This window comes from Danio rerio, chromosome 11 (genome assembly GCF_052040795.2).
Source record: "Danio rerio strain M-AB ecotype USA chromosome 11, GRCz13ab, whole genome shotgun sequence".
NCBI lineage: Eukaryota > Metazoa > Chordata > Actinopteri > Cypriniformes > Danionidae > Danio > Danio rerio.
The window spans coordinates 34004833-34019283 of NC_141031.1; the positions used below are offsets into that span (position 1 = coordinate 34004833).

Consider the following 14451-nt stretch of genomic DNA (forward strand, 5'->3'; position numbering starts at 1 on the left):
GCTGAACTTTATTCTTTTCTATGTTAACTTAAATTAAATTAATTATTCTTTTTTTGTTAAATTTAAATTTAATTAACTACTCTTTTCTGTGTCATAGTTTCTTTCATATAAATAAAATCTACTGCCTGACACAAACAAAAAAAAAAGCAACCATGTCACTGAACTCTTATTAAAATAGCAGTAAAATAACAATAAAAAAGTGTCATGCAGAAAACACATGAAGTGGTTCAACCAGAGGAAATATTATCTAAGTTATTGACAAATATATCAGCCTGATATAGTTAAAGGGCTGATGACAATACCTTTCATGAGCTGATTTCATAAAGTTTGTTATCAGCTTATGCTGAATAATGATAGAACATTATGATTATACATTCCTTTTGCTTGTAAATTAAATTCTGTTTATTCCCTTTTATATTTTATAACACTGAAATTAAGTGTCTTTAATAAGCTCAACCACCACGCAATAAAACAAACCACAGCAATTCTTTGTTACAAATCTTTTTATTAAGATGTATTTTCTTCTCTCCACGTTTATTTATTCATTTACTTTTTTACAGTAGTTAATGTGCAATTTTCTTTCTCATTGGGTCACAGTAAAGGAATTCACAAAGTTATTGGCACTTGGAACACAGAGGAAAACACTGGCATTGGGTGAAGGATAACGGGAGTTTTGACATCAGTAGACGCTACTGCATTTGCTTCCAAAAAGAGCGGATTTCTGGGGAATTACATCTCATGCTGTGAGTGCACAACTAACAATCAAACTTCATTAGTGTTTCTATGTATAATGTACAGTGTATATATAGATCTGTATTTATATATGTATATTCATATATCAGGAAAAGAAAATCTGCATGATCCCTGTAGCCACACACACACCAGAGACACTGCTCCGAGCCATGTTGACGGATCTTCTCGAGACCTCTCCCAAGGTATGAATCAAACATCATATTCAAAATTGGCCTGCATTTGCATTAGGTTCCTGTCAGAAAAATGAAAATGCAGCACTTGACCTGTATGAGGTTACAGAGGAGCAATGGCTGAGGCTTTCGGGAGGTAGATCCACGTGCATTTTTGTCTCTGGTGGGCAGGGATGTGAAAAAAAGCCATTTATGCTTGAATATAGTCTTTGAGGTTGCTGGAGGAGTGAAGTAAACGTACATGAAGCTTCAGAGAGAGATTTATACTGGAGGAAGGTGAAACAGGTGGATAGACATCTTAGTAAAAGAAGATAATGTACAAGTTTTAGAGTTTAGGAGGAGGTATTCATCCGAGGCTTTTGATTGCATCTTTCATGTGTACACGAATACACACCTCATTCTCCTTAGAACTGTGAGGCGAAGTAATTAAGCTTTATTACAGAAGTCATATACACAGAATGTTTTTGTTTTTTGCAGCACTGAGAAATGAAATACCCAGAGTTTTTAAGGCAAGACACTAGAGGCGATTTATTTTTCACACAAAACATCGAAAGTAGCCTACACAATTGCTGTTTTTTTCTAAATCAACTTCCCCAGGACATGCAAGTCAGATATTTGTACTTCTGGGGTACTTGCAAGCTTAATTTATTCATATCTACGGGTACATTGACAGAGCTTTGAACTAAAAAATGACTTCCTGAAAGTTGTTGTCAAAATTCCGATTTAAAAGTACACTCAAGAGAATTTATTAGCTGTATTCTTTATGCCGAGCCAGCAGGTGGCGATGTTACTGTGTGCTCGCGCACATATACGCTTCTGAGCATAAAATACATACCTGTTAACACTAGGGATTAACTGCAGCTTGTTTACTTATTTTAGTTCAATACTTCATTCATAAATGCAACATTTTGAAACACAGCTCCTCATTTGATTGTCTTTAAAAAGAAGTTTGCCACCTATGTGGAGGCTTTAAAAATAATGAAGGATGAGAAGGCTGAACAATTGAAGTAAAACAATATGGTTTTATTTAACCCCTTACAGAGTTTCTGTTTGATGTCTGCACGGTATGTTGTTCTTTTATACTTTATGTTTTTATATTTGATTCATTGTATATCTGACATGTCTTAGTCAGTTTGTGAAAGAGTATGTTGAAATTGTTATGTTTTTTAAAGGCAAAAAACTGTTAACATTGTGAAGTGAAAATAGCCCCAAAGTCCCCCAAAAAATAGTTTTAAAGAAATTCCACAAATGACAAAATATGTATAATTATTGTTATTATTTACATAAACAGCATAAACAACATATATTAAAAAGCTGCATATAAATTGAACTGTTTAGCCTATTAAAATTAATAGCTATTATAAGAAATTGGATCAAGTTATCAAATCTTGTAACCTTTTCTTCACTGTATAATTCAAACATTCTGAATAAAAAGCAGTGAATAAATCACGCATTTAGATTTTTCGTTTGATCGCATTAAATAACAGAGGTGTCACTTTGAAAATGCACAGATCCATAATGAAAGCACTCGATTGTTTTCTTAATTGTTTATGCTTATTTAAAACAACAATTGTGTTTTTAAACCCACCAGGATCTACATCTTTAGATCTTGAAATTATTATTGTAACAACATATATATCTGTTCAAACACACACCCAAAACTCAGGGTGTCCATTTTCGTTCTGCTTCAAATCACACGTACACTATTTATCACTATGGAGCTTGTCTGATAGTCACACACTGACTATTTTGAGGATTGTATAGGTGAGGCAATGGCGCCTGTTATGGAAATGAAGGGAATCCCGCCATTTTTATATTTATTTCAACATGTTTCCATGTCTAAATAAAATGAAAGCACAGAACAGATTCACATTTAAGAGCCAGGGGTATCCCTTGGTGGTTCGGCGGTATGGTTTGCATATAAGGTGAATCAGCACTTTGATGTTTATGGTCACCCTTCATAGAAAGATTGAAAATACGGGAAAATACCTCTACGGAATAATAGCAGGATAGAACTGTAAATTATGGGAGAATCCCGGGAAAAAAAAAAAAAAACGAGCTTTCATGCCAAAAGAAAATGAAAGCATAAAACAGATTCAAGGGGTGTCCCCTGGTGGTTCGGCGTTATGGTTTGCGTATGGAGAGGATCGGACATGGAAAGATCAAAAATATAGAAGAAATACGGGAAAATACCTTTACAGGATGATAGTGGGATAGAATTGTAGAAGTACAGGAGAATCCCGGAAAAAAAACAGGAGGGTTGACAGGTATGATATTATATCAACGCAAAATGATTTATTAAAATGTGTTTTTAGCGCTTTGTTTGAAACAACTTCTTAACTATTATAATTTGGAAGTTTTGGTGATGCATATTGTTTTACACCCTATTCACCTGTGGTGTCTTGCCTTCGGTTTTTGTAAATGAAGCAACCTAGCAAATGCTGAGACAAATAAAAGTTGAACATCTGAAAAGCATGTTTACACACACCAAACAAAAACAGATGCAGTATATTTGAGAAATACTCATAATAGAAATCTAATAGAAGCTCAATGGAAACAGTCAAGCAGAAAGAGGGAGCAAAAGCAGAGGTCTTCAACTTCAGTTCAGGCAAAAATAACCTTACAGAGATGCAGAACGGACGCCTGTACATACTGTAAAAGTGCTGCATTTTAAGCCTGCTATTGTGTATATTACCATATTAATGTATTTACATGTGATGATTACATTCCATATTGTTTAAAATAAGGTTATTAACCATGTATATAAAAAATATCATTCATTTTGATGGTATAATGAAAAGAAAATCTAGCTTAACATCTTTAAGCCTTTTTATTTTTGACTGTAAGATTGACACCTAGTAGTTGAACCCTAACCATAAAAGATGCTGTTGAAGACCTCTATAGAAAAGCAAAATGTGCTTTTTCAGATAAAAAAAGATAAATTATGATAAAAATAAAGCCCCCTCTCTCATGCAAAATTTATACAACTTTATGTAACAGTTTAGCAAATAACACCCAGTTCTATTTGACATTTTTGATAACCCTTATATGAAATCTGCAGATATTTTTGCCCTAAAAACGTAATACAGAAATGGGGATTTTAATGACAATCCATTGTTAATTGACAAATGTACAATTTCAAATCCAATAGTAAAGAGTGAAACTTTCTAAATATGTTAGGTTGTCTTCCTTCCCGATAGCCATTCATGAATCCCCAAATTTGGCCATTTGTTAATAAAGTGTCATATTAAGTACTGATTGTTTTGATCGTCACATTAGTAAACCTCATCCATTTATTCTAGTTCTGTATATCCACAATAACATTTCCTTCGATGTTGGCAGTTCAGAAGCATTTAAAAATCTGTGTACATATTCTTTTGGTCGGGGCTTATAAAATAAAAAACAATAATGAGAACTGGAATTGATCAAGTCAAATCCTCATTGGCCAGGAGAAGAAAATAATGCACACTAGATTCTATTTACTACCATTGTCAAGTCTGACAGCAGGTGGCGCTGATCCATGTGCCATTCGACGTCATTCAGCCATCACTAAATCAGTAACAAAAATGGCATTTCTTTAAGACAGAGAAAGTAATAATATAGCTTGCAGTGCATTAAGAGCCCATCTACGCTCCTTCAAACTCATCCATGCTTTAACAAATGACATTTGAATAAAGTATTTACCCTCTCGGCTATATAGTTTCAGCTGCGCTCATCTCTTCCAAGCACTTAAGTTCATATAAAAAAAGCAAAAAATATGGTGCTTCTTTTGTTTCTACTGTACATGTGAGGATGTTCCTTTACATAATACTTGGCAACTCTACAGTCTATGTTTAACAAACAAACAAAAAAGCATTTTGATGACCAAGTATGCTAAGATGCTAGTTTCTGTAATGCAATAAAGATAATGTGTTATATGTGTGTTTAAATGTGGAATTAAGAAAATTGTCAAAATTGCACAAAAAAAAAAAAAAATGTAAATTCTATTAACAAAAACAAATATTAAATTAATTTTTTTCTGTACTTGCGACAACTTTGCAAAGGCTTTCACATTTATTATTATTATTTTTGATTGTATTAGGTCGAAACTTTAATGCTTTTCCTTTATTTTGACTGTTTCTATAAAGACTAAAAAAATAAAAACTTCATTTTTAAACTTTAAAAAATTGTCAAAACTAAAGAAAAGCCTTAAGGCTGGTTTATACTTGTGTGTCAAGTGATCGGCATGACCCATGGCATCTGCCCTGTGAGCAGTGATGCATCTGTGTGCTGTTTGTGTTGCTCTGCAATAGCACTTCCGAAACGCTAGTTGGCAGTAGGTTTTTTGTTCCTCTGTGATGAGTTTCTTCTGTGTTTTGTTTTTTCTGAATGCTAGTAGCTCAAACTCACTCATTCATAGGCAGTAACTGGTGGGTGTGCAACAACTTTAATTATAAGGTAAACACAAAACAAAACATTTCTATCTGGAGCTATTCACGGGACTCCACACTTGTAAACAATCACTTAATCGGGCTTGTGGCTTTCAGCACCGCCCACACTCGTCACCAATACCAAACCAACCAATCACAGAGTTTGCGAAACGCGTCGTTGCGACGTGTAGTTAAATTATTTTAGTGGTTTAAATTTAAATTTAACTTAAATTTAAGTTTAAATTTTCAAAGTGTGTGTCAGTCACGGCAAGGGCTATGCAACCGCGCGAAGGTTTTTTTACTTATAAAAAAAAATCAATCAATTTTGAAAACAAACAAACAAATAATAATCAAAATTTCGTTTTTGCAAATTTAACTTTTGTTTAAAATCTTAAAAAAACTCTTAAAAATAAACAAATAATTAAAATTTCATTTTTGCGAATTTAAATTTAGTTTAAAATCTTTAAAAAAAAACTCTTAAAAAAACTCTTAAAAAAACCTATGAATTTGCAAAGTTGAAAAAGTGTCAGTTTTGAGTTCATAAATACAATATGTTGGTCGTTTTGGTAGCGCTGACGATCATGGGTGGTGTTGAGAGCCGTAAAGCCTGATGGAGCAAGGCTGCATCTGAAACCACCTACTACTCAGTAGGTACTGCATTTGAGTTTAAACATACTACTCAGGCGTTTAAAAGCATGTTCTATACACTATAAATGTGAGCAGTATGAATGGAACTCTGACATACTAGATCCGCCATTTTGTCATGATCACGTGACCTACCCACGTGAGTTGTGTCGCTTCACTTCCATTTATGAATTCTGTAGTGGGGCATCATTGGAGAGCGTGGCGGCCATAGAATGCGCACTTCAGAATCTCGCCAGAAGTAGTAGGTTATCAGGGTACTTGCGAACTGTTTTTCGAATTCTATGAAGTTGGACATACTACTCAGCTCGCATACGTATTTTACATACTATATAATATGGAAGTATGCGATTTCGTGCGCAGCCTGGGTGTTTACAAGTGTTGAGTCCCATGAAGGAGCTCCAGGAAAAAACTTTTGTTTTGTGTTTACCTTATGATAAAATTTGATGCATGAATGAGCGTGTTTTTAACTACTTGTACATTAAGGTAGCGTTCAGAAAAAAAACATTACACCAGCAAAGAAACTCGTCACAGAGGAACATAAAAATCTACTGTCAGCTAGCGTTTCGGAAGTGTTATTTCAGAGCAACACAAACAGCACAAAGAAGTATAATTGCACGACTACCTGCAAGGCAGGCGCAGTGGGTCATGGCGATCACTCGACGCAGAAGTATAAACCAGCCTAGGAGAAAGGCGATTCTCGATAATTAATTTTGAGAATTAAAGTCAATATTCTGATGTTGTCGAGCATTTTTGTGCTAATACCTTTGTAATTCAGTTTTCTTTCCTCCAATTGGTGAAAGACTCACAACTTCCTTCATTATATATTTTCTTCCTGTTACAGAAACAAGCTTCCATAGCCAAGCACTATTCTAGATTAGAAGAAAAAAAAATCTTAGTTAATAAAAACACATACGTAGTTCGTCCTGCAATTTATTCCTCGTTCTTTTATTTATATGCCTCAATCCGAAGCCTAACCTTATTTATTCAGTTCAGGACTCTTCAGTGAAACAGATTTAAAATACTTGCAATTTAATTGGCGACTTGAAGGACCTTGTGCAAATGAGCATGAACCCAGTGTGATTCCACTCCAGTTCGTCGGGTTCAGAGATCAGCGCACACTGTGTTCCCAATTTCTCCAATGCGCCGCTGAGCAGAACATGTTAAGAAATGATTCATGAGCTTAAAAACACCACAAATCTATCCCTCATCTACATGCATGCTGGCTGCTTCCTAAAAAAAACATACTCCCATCCTGTGATTCCAAAATTACGGTACAGAAAAAGTCTTATCTAGCTGTATACAGAGAATTGAGCTCCATATATGTTCATTCCAACAGAGATGAAGAATGAAATGCTGTCTGCGGTTATATATTATCCTCGCTGTCTTTCAAAAGGTGCTCGGAAAAACAGTCCAGCTCAAAGCTATAATTCTGCACTCACTGTAAAACTAGATTTCACACTTGTCTGTTTTTTGAAAAGTGGAATGTAACTTGTGCAACACACACACACACACACACACACACGCTAGTATAATTAGGTTAGCGTTGCAATTTTATGCTCACTTTAAGATTATGTATGGATTGTTTGTATTTTATATGTATTTTCAATTGTAATTCTGACTCTGCTAGCTGGCGATACGGTGGCTCAGTGGTTAGCACTGTCGCCTTACAGCAAGGAGGTCGCTGGTTCAAGTCCCAGCTGGGTCAGTTGGCATTTCTGTGTGGAGTTTGCATGTTCTCCCCATGTTGGTGTGGGTTTCCTCCGAGTGCTCCGGTTTCCCCCACAGTCCAAAGACATGCGGTATAGGTGAATTGAATAAACTAAATTGGCCATAGTGGCACATAATGTGTGTATGGGTGTTTCCCAGTACTGGGTTGCAGCTGAAAGGGCATCCGCCATGTAAAACAGATCCTGGATAAGTTGGTGGTTCATTCTGCTGTGGCAACCACTGATGAATAAAGGGACTAAGCCGAAGGAAAATGAATTCTGCTAGCTTGTAGCAACGTGCTAATTCCATCACAAAACTCTGCATGATTGTTCTGAATTAAAGTATTTAAACAACAGAAAATATGATTGAATCATTAAAAACTGCTACTTTACATCAAATTGGAGCCAGGCGTGAATGGAAACTGTCAGTCGATCATAAAAAAAGGATGAGAATTACTTCTTAGAAATTAGCATTGGCTAATGATTGAACAATGCTCATTAAAGAAGCATATTACTGTATTCCGAGATTCATTTATTTATTTTTGGCTAATGTTTTAAACAGGGAGGAGCTACACAATGTCCCACCGTCTCCCATGTTTTTTCAGGTAAGATTACTTCAAACATTGAATAAAAAATGCACATTTCAAAGCACTACACGGGACATTTAAGGTTGATCCACTGAAGTGCAGCTCCATCAAAATGGAGGATCATTCAAGATGTAGGAGATTTTGATTTATTTAATTTTAAATAATACATTTTCTCAGTAGAAAATTAAAGCTGAAAATGTGGCCCTTAGAGGCTGCATGGTGGTGCAGTGGGTAGCATGTTCACCTCACAGCAAGAAGGTCACTGGTTAGAGCCTCAGCTTGGTCAGTTGGCGTTTCTGTGTGGAGTTTGCATGTTCTCTACGTGATCGCGTGGGTTTCCTTCAGCTGTTCCGGTTTCCCCTACAAGTCCAAAGACATGCGGTATAGGGGAATTGGGTAGGCTAAATTGTTTGTAGTGTATGTGTGTGAATGAGTGTGTATGGATTTTTCAAAGTGATGGTTTGCAGCTGGAAGGGCATCTGCTTTGTGAAACATATGCTGGATAAGTTGGCGGTTCATTCTGCTGTGGTGACCCCAGATTAATAAAGGGACTAAGCCGAAAAAGACAATCAATGAATGAACGAATGAAGTAAACTACTCCGGCACCAAAAAAAAAAAAAAAAAAACATATTACATGTATACATACAAAATATCAGTGTCCCCATTTTTCTGTTTTGTATTCTAAATTTTTAATACAATGCACTGAGAAACCATTGACAAGAAGATGAGGGAACTTAATATTAAATGCTGTATAAACACAAATACATTTAAATGCAAAACTGTGTGAATTTCACACCACCTTTAAAACGCAGTAACATCTGGATGACAAATTCCATATGCAAATTAGATGTAAATTTTATGTATGCGCATTAATAAAGCCCTTTGTAAATTCCATATGTAGTCGTTTCAAGGAGAGCTGAATAATTTCAGTAAATTTGAATTATTTTGATCTGATTATACAGAAAATCTGCCATTTGTGATTCAAGTGTATCTTCATTATTTTTACATTAAATAGAAATGTGAAATAAAGGGTTAGTTCACCCAAAATTTAAATTAACTGAGAATTTACATTTTACAATCTGACTAATTTTTACGAGGTGACTGTTTCTTCAGTAGCACATTAAAGACGTTTATAGCTGAAACTGTCATCCTTGGTAATGTAGTAAGGCCTCAGTATATCATAAGGGGGACACCAATATAATTTGATTTTGCTTGTATTCACCTTATTCTCTGTGTATCTTTTTGGCTCAAGACTTCCGGTCTTATTCACTTCCATATATTTTTAGACGTTAAATACCGCTTGTTATGCTACTTGTTGCAAATTGATATTTCTTATTATATGATTCTGCTGTGTCTGTATAATCATGCAAACTTGTTTGTAGAGCAAATAGTTTAACCGTTTTCTGCAGATTATTATTCCTAATCATTTCTCCCATAGGCAACTGAATCAAAAATTCTAAAACAATCGCAAAAACGAGTGCACTTCTGCATTAAAGAATAAGGTCAATACATGTAATATGTTATTTTATTTTTTATTTTTTGGTGCGAGAGTAGTTTACTTGCGTTTTTTAAAATCTAAAAGGGCCACAGTTTCAGCTTTAATTTTTTACTGATGAAAAAAAAATAAATCTTGAATGTTCCTCCATTTTGGTGGAGCTGCACTTCCGTGGATCACCCATAATGGTCCCGTGAAGTGCTTTGAAATATGCATTTTTTATTAAATTAAACATTAACGTAATTTTAACTGAAAAAAAAACATGAGATAGGGTGGGACATAGCTCCTTCCCTTTTAAAGCCTTAGCCAATAGCATTATGTTTTATTACAGCTCTGCCAGTGAGAGTGGTTGAGCTCAAGCCAATCAAATGATGGCTGTTTCTCAATTGCAAGAACGCAGAGATTGAACTTGCGTTCATGTGGAGAGCAGTCTTGCCAGATCACCCTGGAAGAACTAACTCTGGAGATCGCGAAAACAGAAACGCATCCTGTGAGAAATGAAATGCTGCGTTCTTCCTGATGGTTACGTATTTAAAATAGGAAAATTATTTAAACATTACAGCATTTATTCATTTATTGTTTTCCCCTTTTCAAAATATATAAAATGCACAAAAACTTTACAAATGTACAGTGAACAATACACATAAAACAGATTTTAACATGAATTTCAGCAAATAAACACCCTTAAGGCGGTTAAGCCTTTAGTAAGATTTTCATGGTAATGTTTACTCTGAATGTTTCATTTAGGGAAACTCCTGAGATAAATAAGTTATATCTCTAAACTTTAATAATAAATCTATTTAAAACGCTACGCTTCACACCTCTTTAATTCAGCCGCAATGACTTCTTTGATTTCTCAAGCAAGTTTTGCTCTCAAGTATGCATTGACGCATCCTCGATATCAAGAACACAGGAACTTCCAACATTCTCCGTTCTTGCGATCTTGAGTTTTGGAACTGACCTTTTGCAGTTGATGATGACCATATTGAAAAACAGCCAAAAAGCATCTTAAAGGGGGCATGTCAGATACTAGAGAGCATTTGATTGGTCACAATTTGATGAGAAAATGTAGTATGAGGTGATGAGGGGAAAAAATCTTTGATCGATTTAAGCGGAAGTGACAAACTACAAGCTTTACATGTTTATATTTGATTTAGATCTTCTAAACACAAATTTTGTCACTTTTTTTGGAGCACACTAGCTAATAGTTGTCCTTAAAACTAAAATATTTAAAAATTATTTAATTTCACATAAGCTTTAACAGTAACCTTGCATATTAATCTGTATATCCTGCATTTTAACCTTAATAAGTGTTCTACTACCACTCCTCATTAACCTGCCTGGTATGCTGAACATGTCCCACAAACTGCAATGTCATGACTTCTTAATTCGTAAAATCTACATCGTATAAAGCGCTATAGAAAAAAGCGTGACTGAATTGATGTTCCCAGGGTGAGCAAAATAACAGGAAATAATAATCATTGCGTGAACTCTTTCATTTTAATTTCATGGTAATACCACAGTGAAGAAACAAAACTAATTGAGCCAAACCAGACTAGGAGTCAGTGCGAGATGAATATTTGTTTAATCAAAGCGTACAATTTGATGCCTCCATTTGGGAAATGGCTGACTGCACCAGTTGTGTGTTTAAACGTGTGTGTGTGTGTGTGTGTGTGTGTGTGTGTGTGTGTGTGTGTGCGTGTGTGCGTGTGTGCGTGTGTGCGTGTGTGCGTGTGTGCGTGTGTGTGTGTGTGTGTGAGTGTGTGCATATCCATCTCCTCAGCAATACATTCCCTCCCCTCTCTGCTTGCGTCTGCACTGTACGTCTCTCTCTCTCTCTGAGTCAGACGAAAACAAACACAGCTCTCTGATCTCTGCATACACACATACCAAACACCCACCCACCCGTTAACCCACACATACTCCACACACACACACACACACACACACACACACACACACCAACACCACCCACACACACTCTCTATCAGACATGCATTTGGCACACAAAAGCCAGACTCGCACACATTAGAGCACGTTCGCATAAACAAATGCACACACATTAAAAGCATGCCTTTGGCGCACGCTCTCGCTTTCCTGTCAGCCTCCTCGCATGAATGCACAGACATTAGCATACAAGTCTCCAAAAATGGAAATGAAAAAGAGGCTCAAAAGTAGCACGCATGCATGCATACATACAGACTCATCCAGGCATTTTCTGTGCACTGCCTTCCCACCATTTCTGTCTGCCACAGACACCCGAGCACCAACTTTCACTCTTTAAGGCAGTGCCGAACAGTCTGGTTCAGATTTTCTGTGCAAATATCTCATTCTCATCCCATCGTACTGTGATTAAGACTTGGTGCAGTCTCTCAGGATCGTACCACGTGGCTAAGAGGTAAAAACAGCTCATGTCTGGCCCAGTGCAGTCTATTGACAGACTTCGGCTGCCATTTTTCAAAAGTAACTTTGGGATAATTCACTCAAAATTCGAAGTTTAGAAATATAAGTTTTGTGGGCTTTCTGCTATTAGATATTCAGTTTCGAAGTCTAGCACTTGCATATTGTGCATCAGTGCAAATATCTACAATGGTCATGTTTATTTTGCAGTCTTTAAAACTAGGGGGGGAAGCTGTGGTGGTAAACTAGACACTGCGAAAAAAGAACATTTGTTGGTTGCACTTTGTATTCAGAAATATAAAAATGTTTATCATACAAGCACTAATAACCAGTCTCTCCAGGATTTTGTGACCCCAATATATCTTGAGGTCAAATATATAAATAAAATTGTGTATTTTTTACAGCAAAACCCATGAATTGCAGCTTATAATGGCAACATTTGAGGAAAGTTGTGAGAAAATCAGTGATTGTAGGCTGCATATATTAAAAATAGTCCCTGCAAAATCCTGAAGAGACTGTATAACATAAGGAATTTAAAAGGAATAATTTTCCAAGAATTAAATTTGAATAATTGTCATTATATATTAGATATTTTAAGTAATATTTTTGTCCGTGCGATGGAAAGCCAATGGCTAAGTTTACATGAACACCAATAATCCTATTTTAATTTGATTAAGACAATACTCTGATGAAGAATCTACCATGCCTATATGCCTATTTTAGTCGCATTATTAAAGTGCAGTATAGACATGTAAACACTGCAATCAAACTGTTACCGTCATGTAGGATCTTCGCCGCATTTTGCGACAGGATAGTCTGTACAAGCACATCTCTTTGACACTATTCTTTGCACCTACCCAGTCAGTGAGGAAAAACAGATACCTTCATCATGAAATGTGGAGATTTTTTGGCCATAAGGCATGCTGTATTAAATTCCATTAAAACAACACTCTTCCAACAGTTCCTCGCATCCAATATCTTGTTTGTCAAGGGGGCATGCATGAAATGTTCTTGATTGTTAGTGAAAGTGGCAAATTGCAGTTCACCAGCATGGACCAAGCCACACTTTGAGCTAGACTTTATTGTAGGGATGAATAGATAAAGAATGGATAAAGAAACAGTGGGATGAAGGGGAAGGGAAGTAAGAGGCTGGTATGACATTTTCCAGGCCTAGTAAAGTTTTGCAGAAACAAAAAAACCCACAAGGTTTTGGAAAAGTCATGAAAAATGAAAATTACATTTACATTTAGCCGACATTTATGTCCAAAGCAACTTCCGCTGAGGTCATATTTTAATATTCTTATTTTAAATAACCTTTTCTTGTGATCTCACGCAATTAACTGATGTGATTTCGCAGGTAAGAATTTACCAAGCTTGAACTTTCGAATGCAGTGAAATGCGAAACTTGTTGCACTTGCTTGTGTTTCTGGTTTGACGCATTTGCATGCCTATAAACGGAAGTCCAAGGAGTGAAAAATAAAGTGTGATCGCTGCTTTATAAGAGAATAGTTTTATCTACTATTATTAGTTTAACAAACTATTAACATTATGTAAAATTAGTCTGACAAATATCTGTATTCTGGATTGGAGGTTAGTTGTTTTTACGTCTTTACTTGGCCAAAAACATGCTCTCACATAATTAATGCTGTGCAAGCATCATCTATTTTACATAGATATAAAAATATGTTTGAACTAAAGAGGTTGTTGCATGTTTTATGATATGCTATAATAAATGTAAACGTGGATTGTTTTTCTTATGATTTACTATGTACACGTAGACGTTACATGAAACATTGGGTAATAAAAATTTACTTAAGTCTTGGAAAATCATGGAATTTTTGGAGTAAAAATGTGTATGAACCCTGAAGAGGATAAACCGTGAACAGGCAAGTAGGTCAGTTGGGTGTCCTACGATGATGCCCAGAGACGTGGGGGTACAGTCTCTGTAATACTTTGGTAGAGTGATTGGACAACCCTGATTCAACCTGGGAGGGAGGAGACAGTTATAGGATTGTCAGTGGGAAGCGAGGAAATAGAGGGAGGGTGGGTTCCAAAGAACGAGAAGAACAGTGCTAGAGAGCTGGTCTGCCTTAACCAATCACCTACTCCCTAAAAACTTATTTAAGGAGACAAAGTGAGGCGTGGTTCTGCTGCCGAGCTTTTGTTAACTACACAACCGAAATTACTAGAAACTCTGGAAGAAATGTGGATGGTGTGGTGATGTTAAGTAAATTATGTGCTGTAACATGTAAAACTGGATCATGAAAAGAACATTCAACAAGCATC

General features: G+C 35.9%; 1 long non-coding RNA gene across 1 annotated transcript; it reads right to left on the minus strand.

Moving 5' to 3' along the window:
- Positions 1-485: 485 nt before the first annotated feature.
- LOC147834854 (uncharacterized) lies at positions 486-7123 on the minus strand. Its single transcript, XR_015502747.1, has 3 exons — positions 7004-7123; positions 6740-6846; positions 486-4472 (listed from the first exon to the last, which is right to left on the minus strand). It is a non-coding gene; the product is annotated as an uncharacterized LOC147834854 (long non-coding RNA).
- Between the last annotated feature and the right edge of the window lie 7328 nt (positions 7124-14451).